The sequence below is a fragment of the Tinamus guttatus genome, unplaced genomic scaffold (assembly GCF_059628265.1).
Source record: "Tinamus guttatus ecotype Peru unplaced genomic scaffold, ASM5962826v1 Tinamus_guttatus_pri_ptg000593l, whole genome shotgun sequence".
NCBI lineage: Eukaryota > Metazoa > Chordata > Aves > Tinamiformes > Tinamidae > Tinamus > Tinamus guttatus.
The window spans coordinates 564,430-588,106 of record NW_028289127.1 but is presented as its reverse complement, the minus strand read 5'-3'; positions in this window follow the sequence as shown (position 1 = coordinate 588,106).

Genomic DNA, 23,677 nt, shown 5'->3' with positions numbered 1-23,677 from the left:
GAAAGAAAACCTTAAAACAAAGCAAAAAATGTGTAACTGTAGTTACTGTACTGTGTAACTGCAACTTAGTATATGTGGTCAATGCAACAGCCACAGAAAGTATTCTGAATACATTACAAAAACACGAGTGAGCAGTAAGGTTTCATTAAGATCTGCCCTGTATGTTTCAAATTTTCCTATCAGCAATAAAACAAGTCTACTGTATTGAGTGATAACAAGAGTCAGAAGGCTGCTCTTTCAGAGGGAGGCACTGAGATTGCTCTTCATGCACTGCCATTCTCTCTAAAAGCTGCTTCCCAGTGTTACTGTGCAGTGGGGGAGAAACTCTCACTGCTTTCAGTGGTGTGAGGTTTGCAGCCTGGGAATGTTCTATGTAAATATTTTCTCTTTGCATTTTCTCTTCATTTGTCTGAGACATTTGCAATTTAACTTAAGCAAGGAAAGTCTTCTCTTGAAGAGACTGCATTTGGTGAAAAGCTAAATAGATACCGCAATGGAGCTGAAATCCTCTTTTTTTTTAATGAAGTGGGTGTTGTTAACAATGAAATTAAGCTATAAATAAAATGTGGTTGCTTACTGCTCTCTATTACCCGCAAATTTGCAAATCCTTCCATACCGCATGCCAGTTTACATTTATCATGCAATAAATACTTCTCCACACTGTGAATGCCTACTCTCTCAAAGAAACAGCTTTATAGACCTCTTCACAACTTGTGCTTTCTCAAGATGGATAGTGTGGGTGCATGTGTGTCACCGGAAGCCCTGTAAGTAATTAAAACGAAAGAGTGCCTGTAATTGTGCATGATGGAAAAGAGTACGCCATGGACATTTCTGAAAATTTTAAGAGCTGCAGCAATGCACAGGAGCTGCCACAGTGTTATTCTGACCCCTGAAGGATAGAAACAGAGTTAACTTCATATCCATTTTTCCTGATTTACTCAGTATACTCTGGGAATGTCAAACTCTAAACTACATTAGCGGGATTTGTCAGTTCTTATCCACACTTATCTTCCAGAAATATGAGAATCATCCTGAACTAATGGTAAACTAACTTTAAAATGCTGATGTTTTTAGGGAAGCAGAAAAAAGAAAGATTTCTTAGGCTAGTGCCATGGTAAAGTTACTGTGAGTTTGCTAGTGCATTAACTCTGACAAAGAGCAAAGTATGTGGAGATCATGTTTATCCAGGGATGCAAACCCCACTCCACCCTCACCTCTTCCTAAGCAAGAAGCTGTTTAGTGAACTCTTGCTAGAATGAACCCAGAGCGAAGAGGGGAAGGTCACAAGCCAGTGATGATAAGATCGCTCATTTCAGCTATATTAAGCTGTAATCAGCCTTACTTTTTTTTTCAGAAAACGCATCCATTAGAAATACGGGGCTTCAGCAGCTCTTTTAAAAGCATGTCTGTCTTCAAGGAGTATTCCCTCACCCAGAGCAGATAGGAATAGTAGTTTGTGATTCTAAAATGGGTATTAAAGTCTATCCTGATATTGCTGTTTCTGTGGACAATTCAGTAAAAGGATTCTCATGAGCCCTTCTGAGTTAAACTGCTGAGTCTCTTATGGCACCTTTGTTTCTCATTTCTGAGATGCATTAGTTAACGTGCTACCATTTCATGAGGTTTAACAGTGCAGCAAAGACCCATATTTGGGGTTCTTTTGGACATGCAATGGATAGATTGGGCTGGTTTATCTGAAAATACTTCTTATTTTCAGAAGACTGTCATGCTGTACTCTAAAAATCAGGAGAATCATGCTGCTAAAGCTGCAAGGCATTCATTTCAAACACTAAGACAGCAGTATCTGCACATACTCAGGGTGAGACAGCATCAGTTCTACCTTGAAGCCTGCAAGAGGGGGTCAGCAGGATTACACGCTCGGAGAGAGGCAGCAGCGAGGGGGAAGGGCAGAGGATCAATTTTGATTTGGGTTTTGTTCCTCCTCCGCTCAGCTGTTGCCATGTACTGACTCGCAGGTTCCCGTGTGACCTTGCTGAGGAGCGCGCTGCCGCTGGGGCCGCTCAATGGGCCCTTTGTACACCAAGGCGGGGGGCTCTCGGGAGCCTCCTCCACCGGTGTCACCGAATTGGCAGCAAGGTGGTCTGGAGAAGAGCCCGTCCCGGGGAAACTCCACCGTGAGCAAGCGGATACTGAAGGGAGCCCGCACACAGGGAGCCCGTATCAGGAGCTAGCAAGAACCTCCCCTCCTCTGCCCCCGTCTCCCTCGCCAGCTGCCCGGAGCGTTGCAAAGTTAACACAAGTGGTTGGTACGCTACACGAGTGTATTATTACACTATCGGCGACTGATGCCACTGATGTAATCAAGTTACATAATCATCGTCTTTGCACAAATACATCCATCTTCCTACAGAGAGATCTGCATATCTGCTTCCATCCATTATGCATGAACCCACCAGCAGTACATAGGGGTATATATTTTCACACGCATACACTGTATAACTTTAGCATTGCAGTGCTTGCACTGTACAACGTCACCACTATTGATTCTCTCAACCTTCCCCCATTCTATCAAAATTGATTTTACAGAGAAAGACTAAGAATGTGCATTGCTTGGATCCCTTCAAGTCTCTAAAGACTGAAGTGCTTCCTTGCTTGCTTGTGTGCTTTAAAGGCTGATCTCCTCATTTCTCTCCTCTTCTCCCCCTCTCTCTTCCCACCACAACTAACGGAGGAATTAATTCACAGGCAGTCCCCCAGCCAGATGCATATATGTATGAAATACTGGAGATAGGATCTCTGTTTGCAAATCTTCAACTCCCATACACGTGGTCTGAGGTTCCAGTAGGTAAGTTATTGGGTGAAAAAATGCATTTTATAGGAGCAGGTGGATGAGAGATTTTTCCAGGTAGTGACATCCGTGATATTTTTTTACAACTAAGAGCAGTTGTTCTTTTATTTATTTATTTATTTATTTATTTATTCCCCTTACTGTCTCTCAGTTTATAATTTCCTCACAGGATTTACGGGAATAGTTGTAATCCCCAATCACCAGTGGCATTTAACCCCCTTAGAACCACAGCACCGTGCCACGGTTAAAAGGATCCCCACCTTGAAGTTTAACAACTTGGGAAAAACGGGGTTCCTCTACCTCCATTGCAGCTATGAAATGCAGCAGAATGCTGCACAGAGTTGCAAACATTTCTTTTCACCAGCCGATGGGATCTGACTTGGTATTACAGAGATTCCACCACTGAGAGCTTCTTTACTATCATATATCCTTCTCAGTTCAACACATTATACCCGGAAAAAAAAATAATAATTGAGGAAAAATGAGAGACTTCGGGTCCGCTATGCTTTTATGGTGCTCTCCCAAACCAAGAGGGTGCGAAAATAGAGGGGGAGGAGGAGATATATTTTTTTTTCCCCTTCTGATTTATCACGGAAGGCACTCACCAAAATACCCACTGCAGTTATTTCACTCAACTGCCAGCAATGGCCAGATCCCCTCGCCTCCGTGCAATGCAGCAACCACGAGAGTGCCCGTTGCAACCGCTCGCCACCAAGTTTAGCAATGCCGGCGCTTTCGCCCGCTATAAAAATGACCTTACCCACAAGAGGTCTTCCCAGATATTCCGCTCGTGCGATCAGGCGGCCAGGCGGGCGCCGGTCATGAGCGCCTCTCTCCCGGAGAATCCACGTTTTTTTACTCCTCCGGCGGGGCCAGCGGCGGCGGCGATGCCCATCCGAGCGCCGCTGCCAAGTTCACCGCGGGCGCAGGTAATTCCATACAGGGACTTCGGCGGCGCCCCCCCTCCCCCCCGCCCCCCAAGGAGTCGCCCCTTCCTGGCTAGTTCAGAAAGTGCCCGCGCCGCCGGCGGGAGGAACCATCCAGGTGCGGCGGGGGGGGTGCGGGGTGGGGGGGGGGGCTCCCCGCCGCCGCCGCCCGCGAATCCCGGCCGCCTCGCACGAGTATCCCGCTCCGGCGGGGTTTTCCTGGCACTGTGCGGCTACAGGGAAAGCGCTGCTGGAGGCCGGGGGGGGGGGGGGGGGCGGGCGGTAGAGGGGGGCGGTGGGGGGGGAGGGTGTCTCTCGGGTCCTTGCACCCTCAGCGCCCGCCGCAAGCAAAAATGCGGGGCGGGGTGGACTGAGGGAAAGAAAATAATAATAATAATAATAAAGGATCTCCAAAGGGAAAAAGCAAGAAGAAAAAAAAATGCCAACAATCTGTTGTCCGCTCGCCCCGAACGGCACTAATCCCCAGTGCAAATGACAAGTGCTCAGCAAAGAACAGGAGGTCTTGATTGATAACCACAATCCACCCGAAATATCCTAGGGAGCCGAGGAGGAGAGGGAGAGCGCGCGCGAGCGACCGCAGTGCATAAATGATCCCAGTGTTTCCACGAGCGCGGCTCCTTGGATTGAATGCATTCCCCGGCTTGCTGCAAGTCATAAAGGAGATACTGTTACTGCCACCCAATGGATACTTCGGTACTAGCCAATCCGCACGGCACCGCCGGCTTGGCGAGCGCTAGTTTCGAAGACGATTTTTCGTGTTTTTTTTTTTTTTTTCCTTCTTTCTTTCTTTTCTTTTCTTTTTTTTTTTTTTTTTTTTTTTGGAAGAGGTTGGGGGGGTGGCCCTTTGGAAGGGATCCTGGAGAAACTCCCGAATAGCAGTGCTGCCTCCTCCCGGGCTCCCACAGTGCTTCCAGGTTCGCTCACCCACGCAGCCGTGGGACCCCGCTCCGATGCGCTTTTCCAAGGGACAGGGGTAGCAAAGAGGTTGCCTGCTCCGCAAGCAAGTTCCGTAGGGATCAGTGTGCTCCCCTCAACCTCCCTCTGCCCCCCCTCCGCGTCTTCCAAAGCGGAATGTTGTTTTAAAAGAGATGATACATTATCTATTCTTGGATTTTTATAAGGCAAACTGTGGGCCTCGCTGTTGCCATGGGATCTTCTTTGTGCGAACTCTCTGAACTGTGTGGGAACAGTTTTATTTCCTTCCCTTCGGATTTTTTTTTCTTCTTCTTCTCCTCCGTAACTCTTCTGAAGATATGTATCAAAATGTAACCGCATTTATTGCCAATTAAGATTAACAGCAGCTGCAAGGTGCATCTAATTAGGAATGTTAATCACATCATGAAATAAATAGTCATTTGCAGATGTTTATAATATTAAACAAATGTTCTGTGAAGCATAAAATCATGATGCTCTCCCCTCCCCTCCCCCTCATAGATTTGCCCACATTCATGCATGGATGTGTAGGGGAGTGCACGCACCCAACACCCCCTCTTCCATCGCACTCACGGAGAGATATACTGTGCTGGGAGACAGGCCGGAGACATTTCATCCAGGGGCAAACCAGTGTGCAGGCCAGAGGACGGAGCAGAAGGAAGTATCTGAGCATTGTCAGCTAAACACACACGCACACGTGCACATTTATGCCTATGTAGATGATATTCTCTAAAACAGGGGCAAAGAGCCTAGGTAATACTCAGTAATCACTAAATCTAAGCTGGCCTTCTTTGCAGTGAAGCAGCCTGTAGAAGAGGATCCAAAAAACTAAATTTTTAGCCCCCCTACAAAGTTTAATAAGAGGAAGAAAAGAAAAGCAGCATGTGGGAAAGTGTGAATTTAATATACCATGATAAAAGACTATCGATAGGTAGATAATGTGCTGTGTGGAGCCGGTGGGCTGTACAGAGACCGTGGGCACTGCTATAGAGTTAGCGGCATTCACCAGCACCTCCACCCCACCTCTCCTCATTATAACAGGATGGTATTCTTTCGAAGCATAAAAAATAGGAAAAAAAAATGGAAATGAATGTTACAGGCAGCAGTCAAAATTCAACCATAAAGCCTAGAAATTAATATGACTGGTTAAACCAGGCATTTAGGTACTCCTGTGATGAGTGAGCTGTATGCGTGGGTCGGTAAGAGAGACATGGAAAACTTTATGGGATTCTCTTTGTGGAGCAGTTTAGGGCATTTTAAGTTAGCTAAATGAGTCATGCTATCTACTTTAGAGAGCTAGTTAAGGTGCTTGATTTAGAAGCCCAGGCTTCCTAGCTGGTTGCAAGAAAGAAGGAGTCAGTGCGGGGCTCCCAACTTCGATCTTCTAAATGACTTTCTGGTAGAGCTTCTTTTTCACCACTGACGAGGGAACCCAGACTCCCAGCTCAGTTAAATGATGCCAAGACTCTCATTAGCGGCTGGACAGAACAAGTGCTCTAGACTATCTGGCAACAGGCAGAGTCCTGGGGTTAGAATCTGGCTGGGCTCTGAACATTTGGTTTCTGTTCCTGACTTTGTTACGCATTTCTTGTCTATTGATGGGCAAGTCATTTCATCTCTCTGTGCTTTGGTTCCTTCTCTGTATAATTTGAGTTAATACTGTTCTAATTCAAGAGGGTGCAGTGAAGATAAAAGGCATTAATGTTTGTGAGGTGTAGAGTGCCTCATACCTGAAATACATGCGTATTTCTGAGGCATCATGTCCCTGGAAATGAGGAATGGAACAACCTGCATGCTTTTAGTAGCTTTTAGTAAGAGACTTTAAAAGGGTTATCCCATTTAATGTGTATTATGGAAAGGGAAACAGTGCTGTCAAAGTAAACTTTCTTTTTAAAAAGTAATACATATTTAAAATGAAAAGACTAACAAGAGTATGTTGCTGTGAAGACTGTTAACACCATGCAGAATCTTTCAGGTTAGTAAATTAAATATACTCAAACAAGTAGTACCCAAAAGTTGGTATCATCTATTACCATATGGATGTTTTTCAAAACTTCGAGGCCTCAAGATCATCATGCAGGCAAGTTTTTCCAGAGGTTCCAAATGCGGGATGGGCTTGACTTCCCCCTACCCGTATGTATACTTTAGATGTTCAGCAATGGTTCCAACCTCTTATTTATTTCCCACATTTTTAACAAATACAATGGGAGAAGAAGGATATGTAACACAGTGCCCAGAGCTTTCACCTTTTCTTGCATAATATGTGTAAAAAAAAAAAGAGATGAATATGTTATAAATCCATCAGGAAGGAAAACAAGCATAGAGTTTTCTAGATGAAAATAAAATGAAATGTTTTTTTTTTTTTGAAATACTACGTCACATCCCCACCAAAGCCACCACCAAATAGCAGTCCTGCTCATGTCAAAGCCTACATTAAAACCTTGTAAACATCATTTCAGTCTAAATCCTAAAGAGTTTTAGTGACCTCAAAAGGTCCAGTTTCTTATCTTTTCTTCTCCCTTTTCCAAAACACAACTTCACTGATCACATTACATAATGGCTTCTGTTTCAGCAATTCTATTTTGGGAATTTGGGAATTCTATTTTTGGAATGATTAAGAGTGCTACAAAGAGTAAAAAGTACTTTGATTACTATAAACTGATTAAATTCTCTCTATTTCAGTTCTTGTGCTTTTTTAAAATATTTTAACTTACATTTTTATATTAGTTTACAATATTACACTTTATGTATCTTGCATGTTTTACGTATTGTATATCTTTATATTTTTAGTACATCTAGGCAACACTGTTTATTTAATAAAGTGAATATTTTAAAATAAACAATCCAGGATGTTGCACAAAAATTAAAAAAGCACTTTCCTTTTCAGAGGAACTTGATTCAAAATTTCCCTATCTACTTGGGGAACAATAATAATCTCATTATGAGGGCATTTCTTCAGAAAAAAATTAATATAGTTTATATTCCTACCTGCAGATTATATTTCTCTTCACCTAAACTACATATAACTTCATATAATTTTAAGCAAGCTGTACTCACTGCTGAACTATGTGGCCCCAGATACTCCAGTTTTACCATGCTTTTCTTGTTGGTACCATTTCAGTATGACTAATCCCCCACCTTTGTCAAGAGCATGTCAGACAGCTCAGACTATCTGATATACAGCTCTGCCAGGCCTTGCTATCTTTATATGCAGCTGAGACGAGCAATCAGTGTAACTGTTAGGCGTCAGTCGTAGGTGGCTTGAACAAAGCACTACGACACCTATAGATGAAAAGTAACATTACGTAAAAGCTAAATATCTCATTACTACTTGAGTGGGAAGATACTTTCATTCAGAAACACATCCCTTCAAACCAGGCAAAAAAATGATTCTCAATGTTTAAAGAAGATGGAATTATATAAATTAAAAAATACTTGGTTGGCCTGCAACTTACTGCTTCAGCCTAATTTAGCAAAGGATTGTGGCAAGATGCTTAAAAGTTCATCTCTTGCATGTTCTAAATTTTATTAAAATAAATGCCAGTTTTCCAATCCTCAGTTCCCTCAATAAAGTAACTAAAATGAAGATAATATCCACCCACACACTGCTTAGAACACATAAAACACTCATCTATTTAATAAATATGCTCTCATATAAGAAGAGAAATAAATAAATAAATAAATAGGAAGTGTATTCATTTATCAAAAGATTCCAGTAGTTTTTTCTTCAAAAAAGATTTAAGAGAATGCAGTAAAGAGTTTTTTCCCACTTTTAAAAACCGATTACTTTTACAGTAGTCTGCTATTTATCTCATCCAGTTCCTACAAAATCAACAAAAAGGTTCCTATTACATCACTGGAAGTTACAACAGACCTAATATTATTGTTATCTACTCACAGATCATAAAATAGAGATTTTAAATATATGTATTGTTTGGGGAAAAAAAGATACATAAGAAACAACTGAGCTCAGTTAGAACAATAATCCATCTAGACCAGTAAGGTATATCCAACAGCAGCCAGAACAAGGCAAAATGAAGTAAGAAGAAAAGGGAAAACGAAAAGCAGAAAGTGAATCTTTCTTACTATATTTTTTCTTAGTGTACCTCCAATCTTGTGGCAAGCAACACTTTGGGGATTTTTTTTCTTTTTCGTTAGAAAAGTTTGGTTTATGCAAACTGTTAGAAAATAATAGATTGAGAAGATTTCTTAAAAGAAGAAGAAGAAGAAGAAACAAACAAACCCTGTTGAGATATTGAGATATTCGAATCATAGAATCATTATGGTTGGTAAAGACCTGCCAGATCAAGTCCAAATGGAAGTCCTTCAAGATTCAGCCAAATATTCAGCTCGTTCAAAATAATAATAATAATAAAAAGACCCTTAGCTACTTTAAGCCTATTACTTTTTTTTTTTTCCCTAAAAAAATTCAAAAGGTCGAAAATACCCCTATGAAAGCGCTTGCTGTGTGTTATAATTTCTTTCCCGTGAGTGAATAACATCCTGCAGCAGCATGTGCGTTACGGCTCTGGGTTGTTCACAAGATGGCTCCTGCCAGTCTGCAAAACTTCGGGTCACTGACAGGGCGGTGTTACCAAACCTGCCCGCGGCAGTTCTGGGATTAACTAAAAGCAACTGGAGGCCAAAAACCCCTGCAGAAAGATTTTCTTAGGAGGATTTTTTTTTGGGGGGGAGGGGGGAGGGCTCTCTGGGAAGCTGGGGAGTGGGCTGTTAGGGATCGACATTTAGGCCTTCCAACTCAGGGCTGGGTACCATTTTAGGAAAGGTGCCATCTTAGGAATGGCACCATTTTAAGTAGGAGGACACGTAGGGAGGCTGCTCTCTCCTCTGCAGGTCAAGCTGCACTGTGGGCCACATACCAAGCAGTACCCATGTTTGCTGGCCCGCAGGCACTGTGGATGCCTGGCTGGTGCCGAGTCTGGGGCAGGAGCAGGGCTGGTAGGGCAAGGCCACCCCTTGCCAGGTCCCAGCATCACCCAACTGCAAGAGGAGCCAGCATGGGGATGGCCACTGGAGGCCCGACAAGCTGGAGGCAGTTCCAAGTGGAACCCTGGAGAGGCAGACGCAGCACAGGGATGTCACTGGATCACGGGCTGAGGCCTCTGGCCTTGTGACATGGTGAAGGTGGCCACTGTCCTGAGGAGGCAAGGCCGGGAAGGCTCTGGGTGCCTCCGGACCCAGGCAGCGGGATCCTGGGTTTGTATAATAGATGTATTCCCCGATATAACAAACATTCACTAGGAAGGACTGGGCATGTATTGAAAAAAATGTCCTTTATGATTCTTGGATGTAATAAAGACTTTTTTTTTTCCCCTTGAGTTCAAACCATGGGTGCTCGTGAAATAGGTAGTGGCAATTAATGTAAACTTTTTGTTCTTTTGCTACCAGGTCTTCTAGGGACTCACGCATGGAAAGAAACAATTGAAATACGAAGGAGTATAGGTTGGTGTAGCAGCAGGAGTACTGGAAGCAGAGTAGAAGGGGATTCACTTAGAGGAATCTTCAAATGAACAAATTCACAACAAAGTAAAATTACTTCTATTCCGAAGTATACTCACTGCTAAAATCTACTATATTGAGAGAATGCGACTGATAAAAACAGAACTAAGCTCAGAGATGTGTAAAACTGTAAGCTACACTAATAGGAGCCAACTAAATAGATTTAACTAATTTGAAGTTGCTGAGTGAAAAGACAAAAAAAAAAAAAAAAAAGACCTCTAGAAAGCTTTGAAGTGGAATTAGAGATCACTAAAAGACTAACAATTATGTCAAATCAAAGCTGTGTTCACAGAGCTCATGAATCAATTACAGCAAAGCTATATATGTCAAAATTAATTAACCTAAGAAATGTTTGTTATTCAGTATACTTATTTCCCGTCTCCCTCCTACACACACACACATGCACATACACACACACATAGCCAGAGATGCTTGATTTTGTGCTCATTAATGCAACTGCAAAAGTTTATCCCAGTCACTGATGCAAATAATTAGGGTTCATCTGCAGGTATTCTGTGTTGTAACTTCATTTTGCCATTTGGATGCCATGGGGATACCTAGAATTCTACTTTTAGGTATAACTTAGGCATGTAGGAATAATTTATTTAAGGGCAAGACAGTGACAGTGCGCCCAATGGGAAAAGTGAAGGGAAAATCAAACTCTTCCTTAGATGCAACATCAAGTCTTGATTAAAACATCTAATCAGGAAGAATACATTAGTACAGCTATATTATGGAACACCTGACCAAAATGGTGACAATGACTCTAAGGGAGATGGGAAAGATCCTGCAGGCAAAAAAAATATCAGAGCAACTCAAAAACTCAGTTACTGTATGTAGATTAGGTAAGTGTTATGGTGGAATATGAAGTAGTGGTTAAAGTTTAAGACAATAAACAGTTGCTCATTGAAAACGCTAAGAAAAGAACCAAGAAAGGCAGCTCAGTGCTGCACAGGACCTTGATCAAGAGCCAGCTACTGAGATGTCATTGCACAATAGTCACTGTGAAGTATTCAAATTCAAGAAGCAAATCTGTACAACTTCATCTAAATATCTGTCCAGAAAAAAAAAAAAGAAAAGAAAAAAAAGAAAAGAAAAGAAAAAAAGCTGGTATAAAAATATTGCTTAATTTTAAAGAGGGGTAATACCTAAAAAACAAGAGCAAGTTTGTTAAAATCCAGTTTTAACAAGCAGCCAAAATGATAAATACGTTATGTGAAAAAGAGTGTGTTCAAGGAAATGTTGTCACATGCTGTGACATGTGACCGTCAGACCCTGAAAAGAAAAGGCTCGTGTGATTCAACAAAAGAAAAAAAGAGTCTTTCAGAAGTAAAAAACAATTCTTCAAAATATGGAAATCATGGACAAATAATAAAAAATTGAAATTTGTACGGAGCAAGTTGAATGCAAAGCCACAGCAACTCAGTCTAGAGAAAATTGTTGGGAATTAGCCGAGTAAAGGCATGGTAAATGTACATGGTAAAAGATGGTAAAAGATTCTAAAAATAATTGAAAGGTGAAGCTTGTCATCAACAGTAGTATAATGAAAATCAGTAGAAGAAATTTTAGAAGAAAAGAGTAAATAGAATGGTAACAAGTTGTCACGTATGAGATTGCTAAATAATGTTTTTATTAACTGTAGCATTCATGGCATAAAAAACTCCTAACTATATTAAAACAATGACTGCTACCAGAAGTCATTGTATTTTTGACTATGCACAAATTTATTAGTGCTCACAAAAGAAATCTTAATACCACAACTGAATGTTTCTTGAAAAATGTCAGCTTATTATTTAACAACCATCAAAAACCATATAGAATGTCCGGAATTATTATGATAGGAATTAAAAACAAAAATGAAGAGCAACATTATGCCACTGCATAAATCCATAGTGAGCTTTAATCTTGAATATGACATGCAATTAGGTCATCCTTTCTCAATAAAAGAAGCCTTAATTAGCAATTAGTATTTAGTGAAGTAATTAGCAAAGGAATAGAGAAAGACAACAAGCTTACTCAGAGAGACGGAGAAACACTGAACAGAGTAGGTCTTATTGGTTTGGAAAAGTCACTACCAAGGGAAATACATTTGAATTCCTTAAAGTTACAAATAACATAAGGAGCAACATTTTCATTATACAAGAATGAGGAGGCAGCAAAATGTAATTGTGATTTGACGTGTTCAAAACTGATGCATAACAAGTAAATTGTGTAACTTATTGCCTCAGGATGTTTTAAAGGTTGAAGTATAAATCAGCTCTGAAAGATTAAACAGTTCATGGTGGGAAGGTTCCTCTGTATTAAACACAGTAGCCTGACTGACTACAACCTTCTAGTCAGAAAACGCCAGACTACATGTGTCAGAGGTGACAGGACACATCAGAGAAGAATCATACTCTGCCCTTCTTACCCTTCTGGCCATTTTTCTTCCTTTTTTCTATAGCATACATGGACGCGGAGGAATCTGTACTACTGAAAAGGTTAATGCAAGTTATGCAGGTTTAATAAAACTCAAAAGCTGGAAACACATGAAGAAGAGTATAGCTTGCCTGGGTTTAACGTTCAGGAATTTCGTTTTCTGTGGCCATTTAACTTCTAGCTAGTATAGGAGTAAAAAAGTGCTACCAGGTTGGGTACACAATGATTCAATGCCCATTTTACAGGTACAAGTAATTACACTTTATGAAGGCAACAGGACATAAGGCTACAAGATTATGAAAAATCAGTAAACTGTTAATAAACTATATACACATTCAGCTGGAGAGAGTACAAGTTACAATTTTTCATACCTTTATTCCTGCCCTACACCCCGTAACGTTATTAGCAGAGCTGCCTGCATTTCAGGAAGGTCAAAAATGCTCTTGTTTTGACACAATCCTTCCTAACATTCTCTCAGCTTCAAAGCAAATAAAAATATGTGGGCGATGGCAGCATGGCAGGGGCTGTGTGGTATCAGCACCAAAGGGGTTAAAGAAAACTGTTTTTAACATGGCTGTGGGGGTTCTCTGTTGCTGTCTGAATCTTTCTTGAAGTCTATACAGAAACATGAGAGCCTTGGTGGGAGAGTATTGTATGCTACTGAAATGCTATGTGGCTACAGGACAACTTTACAGCATAAACAAATTTGAGGCTCCACACAGCTTAATAGGGATGCCAGCTTTTCCTGACAAGAATTGGTAAATGATTTTATCAAACTTTTCTTAGCCATGTTCTGAAATTCAGATTTTCCCAAATTCAACACATATATTCTTCCATCTTTGTTTTATGCTATCTATTCTCTTGAAATAAGAGTCACCATAAGGAAATTCTGTAATTTTAGCAGAAATGTTACAGAAGATCTGTGAATGCACAGAAAGCAAGCTTCAGACAATGAAAAAAAGAGGTAAGCAATTACTATGTTTTATAAGGAAACTCCATATAACTTGGGTCTGCGAACCTGAAAGAAATGTAACTTCTATCCGAATGCATAGTTTTGCCTTGCTTTATCTTTAAAAAGCCAATTTGTTTCAAATGCCAGCGTCCTTTCTTCTTACAGGGAGCAACAAGTTATTCCTTGCAAGAGCTATAGTGAGGATGTAGTGTTTTCTGAAGGAAGAGCCTGGCAATGCAAAGGCGAAAGCTCTGTTTTTAGCAGTGGAGATAGATGAAGGAAGGGAAGGAAAGGAAAGAAGAATAAAGGCAGAGGAGAATGGCTGGGTCTGAAATGAAGGCAATGTGACCAGAATTTTGATGAAGAGGCACTGACAACATGAAAGATCTCTCTCTGTCTCACTCTCCCCTCTCACTTTCAGTGTGTAAAATCTGTCCTGTTGACAAACTCTTGCTCTCTTTTTATGTCACAGTGCTGGGACAAACAGGATTCTCAATTGGTGGTGGTAGTACAGTAACCGTGGCAGATATACTTGCCCAGAAGAAAGCTCAGCATCTTTCTCCTCACAGCTCCCTTGCTCTTTGAGACCCTATGACCCATGGAACAAGACTTTTTCAAGATTTTAGAATTCTTTTCTATATGATTTATATATAAAAAAGTGTTTTCTATAGGGCTGTGTATGAACAGTTCACATCTGCTTTCCAGTGAAACATGGAGAATGATTAAAACAAATATTTGTTATTTTATTTATGACGTGTATGACTTGAAAGTATTCACAATTTAATATAGATCTCCATTGGATTTTTTTTTTGATGAAAAAAAGACAGATATGTTGAAATTGGAATAAAAAGTTGCCAGACTTTTAAAAAAGTGCAGAGTAACTTTGTTCTAGTTACACCAAGAACTGCTGAAGTTCTTACTTTTGCACAAACTGCTGCATCAGGGAAATGTCACCTACCAGCCATCAAGTCATTGGCTTTGATGGTAGCTCCTTTCAAATAATCAATGTCTTCCAGATGAGCTGCCCAGAACACTGTTTTCCCCCAATATATATTTTTTCACAATGTAGATCCAGATGTAGAAACTAAAGTATGTGTATGACATAGACCTAGGTGGAATGTTGAGTACACAGTATACAGACTGCAAAAATAATAACGGCAGAAATATATAGTTTTATAAACTTCCGTTCTTTCTCAGGTAGTATGTTCTTAATCGTCCTACTGTATGATGTCTTTTTGCCATTTGTAGTAGAGCCACAGGGAAACTGTGGTTTCACTGGAATCAATCACAGAAATCCCACTGATTTAAGGAAACCAAGGTGCTATTTGAAATCCTGCACCCTTAGAAAAGGCTTGGACACTTTAGGAGCTAAATTTCTTGAGTAAAGTAGAATAGAACTTAAATTATATGTTTATCTGAAATATAGGAGTCGTGAGGTTTAGTTTGCTAATATTTATGCTATATTTTATAGGGGTAAGGTGCATTTGATAATAGTTGCATATTTAATAGGTCTACGCAGAGCAGATTAGTTAGAATTTTTTAAAGGAACTCATATTAGGTCTCAGTCAAATTCAATAGGTCTTGGATTCAATAAAGTGTGTTTTACTCAGATACTTTCATCAAAGCAATGAAATTGATTTCAATTACAAGATTTGTTATTTTGATACATTTATATAACTTATTTCAGCATTAAGAAAGCTTGTTTTAAATTTGCCTACATGCGGTTTCAAGAAAATAAATGCAACTACAGTAGATGAAAAAGTGCTAGGACATTTCAGACAAAAGCACTAGCTGATAGGGAGTTGCTTAGAGCACCAGACTTAGGGGACCATGAAGTGGCCATAGCCTAACACCCTCCTTTGCCACAAGAGAGCCTTGGAAAGCCGAGATTGTCGCTGATACTGAGGCAAAGTGAGGAAAATGTGGATGTGTAGAAATGCGCTGAGTGTAGGACCCTCATCCTCTGAGGAATAAAAATCAATACTAAATATTCCACTGAGAAGCCTAAATTTGCTCTAAGAGGACTATAACCTCCTAACCTCACCTCCATTTCTTTTTCTCACGGATGATCATGTGATACGGTATCATATGTCATTTTTCAAGTCACACCTTAATCTGGTCACACATGCACTGAACTAAAGGTGTGAATTACAAAGAGCCCGTTCATTTTAATGCAACCCTTATTCTCTTAGGATAATTTGAAAATTCTAGGCTTTCTATTTAACAGTGTTTCAAAGATACAGTAAAAGACCCATTTTCTTTGGATTAATACCTATTCAGAGTTTCAACTGTGAACTGTTGCAGATAGTTAGGGAACTGCGGCCGGAAGATATCGTGCTGTACGGAAAGATAGGGCCCCTAATAGTCAATAGTGTTTAGTCTATGGTGTAAGCAGACGGATGTGACGTTGTAAACCTAGCTATATAACACCTTGTTACCCATCAATAAACGCCATTTTGCCGTCCACCACATTGGTGTCAACTAGCTGATGGCCCGAGTGGTTTGGGGGTGGTCGCCGTGCCGTCCCTGAACCAGGTCGCTGCAGCCATTTGAACTGCAACAAGTGGTGCCGAAACCCGGGAAGTCATCGCCTGGATGAGCGAGCAGCGTGAGCAGCAGCCAGAGCAAGTGGACCACCCCGGCGAAGGGGACACTACCGAATCAACAAGCCGGATGGAAGCCCTCATAAAGGTCGTATCGCAATTACATAACTACTGGGGGATTGATTGTAAGCCAAAAGATTTTACTCTTGCAGTTACAAGGCTTTTGAAAATTAAGGCTATAGACCAGCCGGTGGATATTCTCCACCCTGAACTGTGGGACAAATGTACTAAGGCATTAGCTGAGGAGACAATGTTCTCAGGTTGTGGGAAAAACCTTAAGGCTTGGGGAAAAGTTGTACAAGCCTTACAGAAAGTTATGAAAGAGCAGGAGACTTGGGTAGCAGTAAAAGACTGTTTATTGGCCACGTCCAAAGTGGGAATCGGGACAACTGCGCAGACTTTGGACCCCCCAGGTGATGGCAATTCTGCTGAGCCTAAAGGTCAGCAAGAGGGTGAAACATCCCCTCCATCCCCGAGCCCCGCCCCGCTTACAGAGGAGCAGAAACAGCCGAAATCTGTTTGGAGCGAGCTAGCCGAGGAAGCTAGGAACATTGAAAAGAAGTCAGAGCATGGTGACGTCTGGGCCAGGCCACCACCCTATGCCCCTCAATATGGCGCCGAGCCACAAGGGGAAGGGCGGGGCGAGGGTGCCCCCGGCGCGAGTGAAGCGCCGGAAACCAATGGGAGTGACCGGACAGCTGAGGGCGGCCCGAGGGAGGGGTCGAGAAGACGTCCGAGTGAGGGGCGAAGAGAAGACCCGAGGGAGGGGTCGAGAGCAAGTCCGAGTGAGGGACGAAGAGAAGACCCGAGGGAGGGGTCGAGAAGAAGTCCGAGTGAGGGACGGAGAGAAGACCCGAGGGAGGGGTCGAGAGCAAGTCCGAGTGAGGGACGGAGAGAAGACCCGAGCGAGGGGTCGAGAAGAAGTCCGAGGGAGGGGCGGAGAGAAGACCCGAGGGAGGGGTCGAGAGCAAGTCCGAGTGAGGGACGGAGAGAAGACCCGAGGGAGGGGTCGAGAAGAAGTCCGAGTGAGGGGCGGAGAGAAGACCCGAGGGAGGGGTCGAGAGCAAGCCCGAGGGAGGGGCGAGGAGCGAGCCCGAGGGAGGGGCGGAGAGGAGGTCCGAGCGAGGGACCTGGAGCGAGCCCGAGTCAGGGGTGGAGAGGAGGTCCGAGTGAGGGGCCTGGAGCGAGCCCGAGTCAGGGGCGGAGAGAAGGCCCGAGTGAGGGGCCGAGAACCGATCAGAGCGGACATTTCAAAAAACGCCGAAGCCCAACGAAAAAGTACCGGAGCCCGGAAGTGACCAGTCAGTCGAGTTCCGACTCCGGATCAGACACTAGTCAGGACGAGGGGCTCACAACCGATTCAAACTTAAGGAAGGAGAAAAAGAAGGTAAACATCCGAATTAGAGAAAAACCGGCGGGAGCATTCATGATTAAGCATGTTGCAAAGGAAGAGCATCTGACCCCAATTCAGGTGGCTGTTACCTTCAAAATAAAACTAATGAAAATTGTGAGTTTCTGTTCACAGGACCGGATCATCGGACACCCCCGTAACCCGTACACCCCCGTGACAAGCGTCCCGCCCGAGCCTGCGAGTTCCACGCTGACCAAATCCAGAAAACAACAAAACAGCCTCCGCAAGAGGGGGCCGCGATGCCTTTGCGTTATCTTAATTTTGCAGCTTGTCACTATAGGACAGGTAGAGTCACACCAGCCCTTTAAATGGGGTACTTGAACAGATCGAACAATCTCGAGCAATTAGTACAAAAATAACTACAGGGCCACCAGTTTTCAGTGCCATGCCTTGCCAACTGGCACCCATTGAACCCTGTTCCAAACGCAGCTGGTACAAAAATTTGTTCACCGGTTCGCCGTGGTTAACCACCCTGATATCCACCTTTATAGGGCCGATCACAATGATCATGATGACGCTAATCTTTGGACTGTATATTGAATAAGCTCATGCCGTTTGTCAAGAATCGGCTAGAGAAGGTTAACATCATGTTAGTAGAACACCAACAACTGCTTTAAGAATATATCCACTCAGTATTACCCCCAAGTTATCCCAAGGTACACCCTATTCCTACACCCCGGTATTACCTGTCATCCCCTACCTTCTACGCGCCTTCTTCTTTGTGCCTTATGTTTTATGTCAAGTTTATGATATGTAATTTTAAGATTGGTATAACTATAAGAATAGAATAAGATAGTAATAAGAATAAGATAGTTGTATTTTAGCTAGTTTTGTTATGCATAGGGAGGGGGGAAGTTGTTGCAGATAGTTAGGGAACGGCGTCCGGAAGATATCGTGCTGTACGGAAAGATAGGGCCCCTAATAGCCAATAGTGTTTAGTCTATGGTGTAAGCAGACGGATGTGACGTTGTAAACCTAGCTATATAACACCTTGTTACCCATCAATAAACGCCATTTTGCCGTCCACCACATTGGTGTCAACTAGCTGATGGCCCGAGTGGCTTGGGGGTGGTCGCCGTGCCGTCCCTGAACCAGGTCGCTGCAGCCATTTGAACTGCAACAGTGAACTAAATATCTATCAGGAGGAAAGACAAATTTGGCTATAAGCATTCAAAGGCAAGCATTTATCTAATTTACTACTGTTGTGTCTTCCATATCCAGGTATGATGAACATATTTTAAAGGACCTTTCTTAAACTGCGTCATGTATTAGCTTTTAGCACAGAAAGCAGGTTATGAGCATTGTATTTTTTCAGTGCAGGGAAGTTTGTAATTCAGATGTCAATGAACACTTTATAAATCTGTAGTAATTTTATTATCTCTGGTCAGTATATTCACACTACATCATACAGATATTTTCCCAATACGGAGTATGCATCTTGCTGAGTCACAGAGATGCAACAAAGGGAATTACAGCATTAGGTAATAAAGTTTATAAATTGAATGGGTTTTCAGGCCATTTCTTTCTTCCCTCCTTTCTCACCTCCTCTCAGTTCTCCACAATGCCTTTTCTCTCACATATTTTTTTAATGTGGTTTGACATTACAGTAAAAACAGAACTACAGAAAGAATTGCAAAGATGTTACTGTCGAGCTGTTCAGAATCTCAGGCTTAAATTTGACTTTATCTTTATGAAAGAAATGCCTATATTAAAAAAAATACACACACAAAAATCCCAAACAAAATATAATAAAACCCTACTTCTCCACAAATCAAAATCTGTTTCAGTGTTATATCATCAATGATGGAAACAGTGCCAGGACTCATGGTGTAATCCAATATACATATATATAAACGAGACAGTTTCTTAAAAGATAAGGTAAAAACATTTTCAGAACTGTCTTTAATTTTAAAGATAGATATATTTAAACGGATACATGAGAATCATTAATATCAGAGAGATTGCTTTGCGTTTCAGAAGCCCACAGACTGAGCAGTTATTTAAACTGTTTTAAAAAGAAAAGATTTGACAAGATGCATACCAGGAAGAAGTTGCAATTTATTGTAACAAATTAAAATAAATTCTCTGCCACTGCAATTTGCAATGCTAACTCCAGGAATTAGGGGGGGAACTGATCACATATAACTTTAGGCATTTAGACTGTGGTCATCTGTACCTGAGCTTAGGAAATGAGGCATTACATAAGAAGAGTGATTTTCCAACATTTCTTGGTGTCTTGAAATGTTGAAATGTTGAAGAGAATATTTGCAAAACATTAGTGTAGAAAAAGATACTTTTTGTCAGAAAGTCAGAAAAGTGAAGCCACTATATTCCTAAAACTCTGCTTGCATTGCAGTTTTACCCAAAAGTAGCTGCTTCATATAGCTGGTTGCCATCTATGCATACAGTCATAGATGGTCCTCTCAGGGCATATTCCTAAAATATATTTGCTCTCAATATGTTTAGTCAATGATCTCTGTCTTGATTTTTCTCATTCGTCTCAATGAGTTCAAAGTGCCTCAGAGACAAAACCAAAGCAGTAGCAAGAAATTCTAGTAAAATTTGTGGAGAATAATAAAAGAAAAAGATTTTTTTTACATTGTTAGAAAATTATGTCTATGTTCCTACATGCAATACATTGGTTTCCAAAGGAATGCTAAAAAAACTACTGACCTGAACAAATTTCTATGGGCATAACAGAAATTAAAAATTTTTGTTGAATGCTAAAAAAACTACTGACCTGAAGAAATTTCTATGGGCATAACAGAAATTAAAAATTTTTGTTGTTGTTTGTATAATTCTTTTTATTAGTATCTTTGTATGGATATTCAACAATTTTAAAAAGTAGCAGTCTTTACCAGTGGTGTACTAAAGTCTCTAAACACCAAAGAGCAAATAAGGAATTTGCCATTAGGTCCAACAATAAACCTAAAAGCATTGTTTTTTTTAATCCACAGATGGATCTCTTCTTATACCTTCATATTACATCTAACATGATGCTTACAACATTGAGACAAACATGTTTACTTCTTAAAAAATGTGAGATAATAAAGATCATAGCTTCTTACTAAGGAGTCTCATTGTTCACCTGTGTTCCAACATCTGCTATGTTCAATGGGAGTCAATGAAACTCAAGGCAGCATTTTCAATTATTTTAGTGTCTATTGCATCTCCAAATGGGAAACAGTTTTCAGGCACAAGCTGTTTGCATTATTATTCACTCTCCCTCTTTTCTTTTTAGTTAGTTAGTTAGTTATGACCAAGGAATGCTGTTAATTCCTAACCTAACTTCTGTACTGAGATTCCATTCAGAACTACTCTAACAGCTTGTTTCTATAAACAGACCATCCAAGAAAGTTAAGAAGCTTAATATATTTATTTAAAATTATATTAATGCTAAAGCCCAGTGAATGGATGTTTTCCATCAGAAAGTGTACGCTAAATATGACATACTTCTTGTTGTATATGGGATTATTTCTCAGGGATTTTAACTCATGCCCTTCAAATATTTACTTAACTTGTTTTGTCTGAATTATGACAGAGATTATATAAATGCAAAGATTGAGAAAGACCCATGCATCTCCTATTTATTCCTACATTTCAGGACATAGTTAAATAATAAAGTCTGTTATATGTCAATAAGGTTGTGCCACTTTGGCTGATATATGTTAATGACCATTAATCAATTTTAATTTCTTTCTCTCTTTTGAGGCAAGGTGCTGCACTCTTCAGTGAGACAAAACACTGAAATTGGAAGCTTTCAACAACAAGGGATATTTATCAAGAGTCACTTTTTTGTCCTCCTCCAGACTGAACTTGCATTTCCCATCAGAACCTCTAGAGGTGTCTACCTCTAAAGATAATCACTGCTTGAGGCTAATATGCAGTATTAAGGGTGTGAAGGGCTGACATGAGTCTAGACGTAGTAACAAGGCATACTACTAGAAATCAAACCTTTGTATGACTAAGATCAGTATTTACTGGAATCTAAGGCTATTTTAATTCACAGAATAGCCGAAAGGTTGGTGACTAGTTAAACTCCCTTGCTCAAAGCAGGGTCACCTGCAGCAGCTTCTCTAAGACAGCTTACCCACTCAGGTTTTTAATTACTCCAAGTTTCCAGACTCCATAACCTCTCCAGGAAACCTATCTGAGATGAGAAAAACTGAGTAGTCTCTAACACTATTTTATTATTTGAGATTATTAATTTTGACATTTCTTGTTCTTGATTTCCCCTGCGGCCATATATGAAGATGTTCTCAGAGGTCATTATGACAGAAAGGGACCTCTCTTTAGAGGGAAAGTCACCTTTGTCCATAGCAGTAAGGAAAAACAAGTACTTAAAATTATTTCTCAAAGCTTTCTTCCTTCCCAAAAGGCATGAATAAATTCTTAGCAGTAGTCTGTCAATAAACATTCAGTTTCATGAATACTGAAGAAAAAATATATCAAAGCTAAGTTGATAACTCGTTTGTTTGGTCAAGAAGGGGTTGTAATCAATCATCTTTTTTTTCTCACAACTGCACTTTTTAATTTTTTTTCTTGTGGTTATAATGATGTGTGCCAGGGAAAATAATAAATTCAAACTGAACTGGAGAGACGATTGAACATAGGAAGGTGGAGGAAAAAGATGTGTTGAAAATGAGCATGCTTGTCATTAGGAGCAGAGGTCTGGAAGGGAGAAAAGAAATTAAGGAAATTCCCAGTTCACATCTGAAATTATTATAAATCAAACCTTTATCTTCACTGATTTTGAACTCTGAATACACACACACACAAACACTTTTTTTTACTAAAATAGTTAGAAACTAGGGAGGAGACAACATGGAAAAGACGCCCATATACTTCTTTGTGGGAGAAGCTGGCAGAAAGTAACAAGTGAAACATGCTTATGAGACAGAGATACCTCTGTGAAGATACAAGTCTGCTGCTGTAATGTTTGTCAAATTATTTGAGCGTCATAGCATTAGGCTACACTGAATGGAAGGCTAAACTGCTGAGGCATGGAGAATAAAGTAAGTATAGGGCTTTATTTCAGAAAATGGTTTATGAGGTGTTCTTCTGAGTTATTAAAAGTGGAAAAGACATGATAACTGAGTCAAATAGACAACGATTTTGCCACTTGGTATTTTCTGTTAAACGTATTCAGAGTAGACATGTGCGTGTCCATTCCCTACTCGTGTTGCTGAACCTTCCGATTTCTCTGATTTCTATGTAACCTAAATTTCTAGCATACTTTGAGAGACCTGAGGACACTGCCATTTTTTCATTCATGTCCATGAAGACAGAGTACAGTTCACACATATCCTTTGCCCCAATAATTTTTTTGTGATCACTGTGTGCTGATCAGAAACTCTGGACTCAGGCAAGATGTGCAGCTTTCTGTCACTGTTACAATGAATATTGAGTCTGTTTTTGACAACACTGAATTTATTACAAAGCACAGAACAATTTTGCAATCTCTTCTTCATATGGAAGGAGAATTTAGAACCTCAGTTCTGGAAAAATGACGCACAACAACCTCATGAGAGTTCGCTAGCTGTCTATCTGTGGATTAAATGATTTCTGTGAAAATAAGACAGTCTTACTCCAATGCAAGGAGGAAAAAAAGGTAAGAGTGCTTAAACCAGCAGCATGAGATCCTTCAGAAGCTCATCATCAGGAAGTTTAACCTGTGGTCATGCATGAATCCTTCTGGCGGAAGAGAGGGAAGAGCATTCCTTTGAAAACATGTGAGACAAGTAGCAGCTGCTAGTGACTTGGCCAGCCTAAATGTCAAAGAGTGGCTGATTGGCAGTTGGTGGGCACAGGACACCTCCATCAGCCTGGAGGTAAGGGAGCTGGAAGACCTGTGTCACTGTTGCATCTTTTCTTAGTACAAGGATTACAAGTTCTGCCTGGCCAAGGCCAAAGCCTCTTGTCCCTGTCCTTTGCAGCTTCCCAAATGACATCTTGTCACAGAAAGTGTTCTGATTAGTGCACTTATAGGCAAATATTCTCTGGACAAGGGAAAGTAGGGACCTGGGAATGGGCTTAAAGCAGAATACTGTTCAGTATAAGTGCTAGATAGACTTTCTGGTGAAC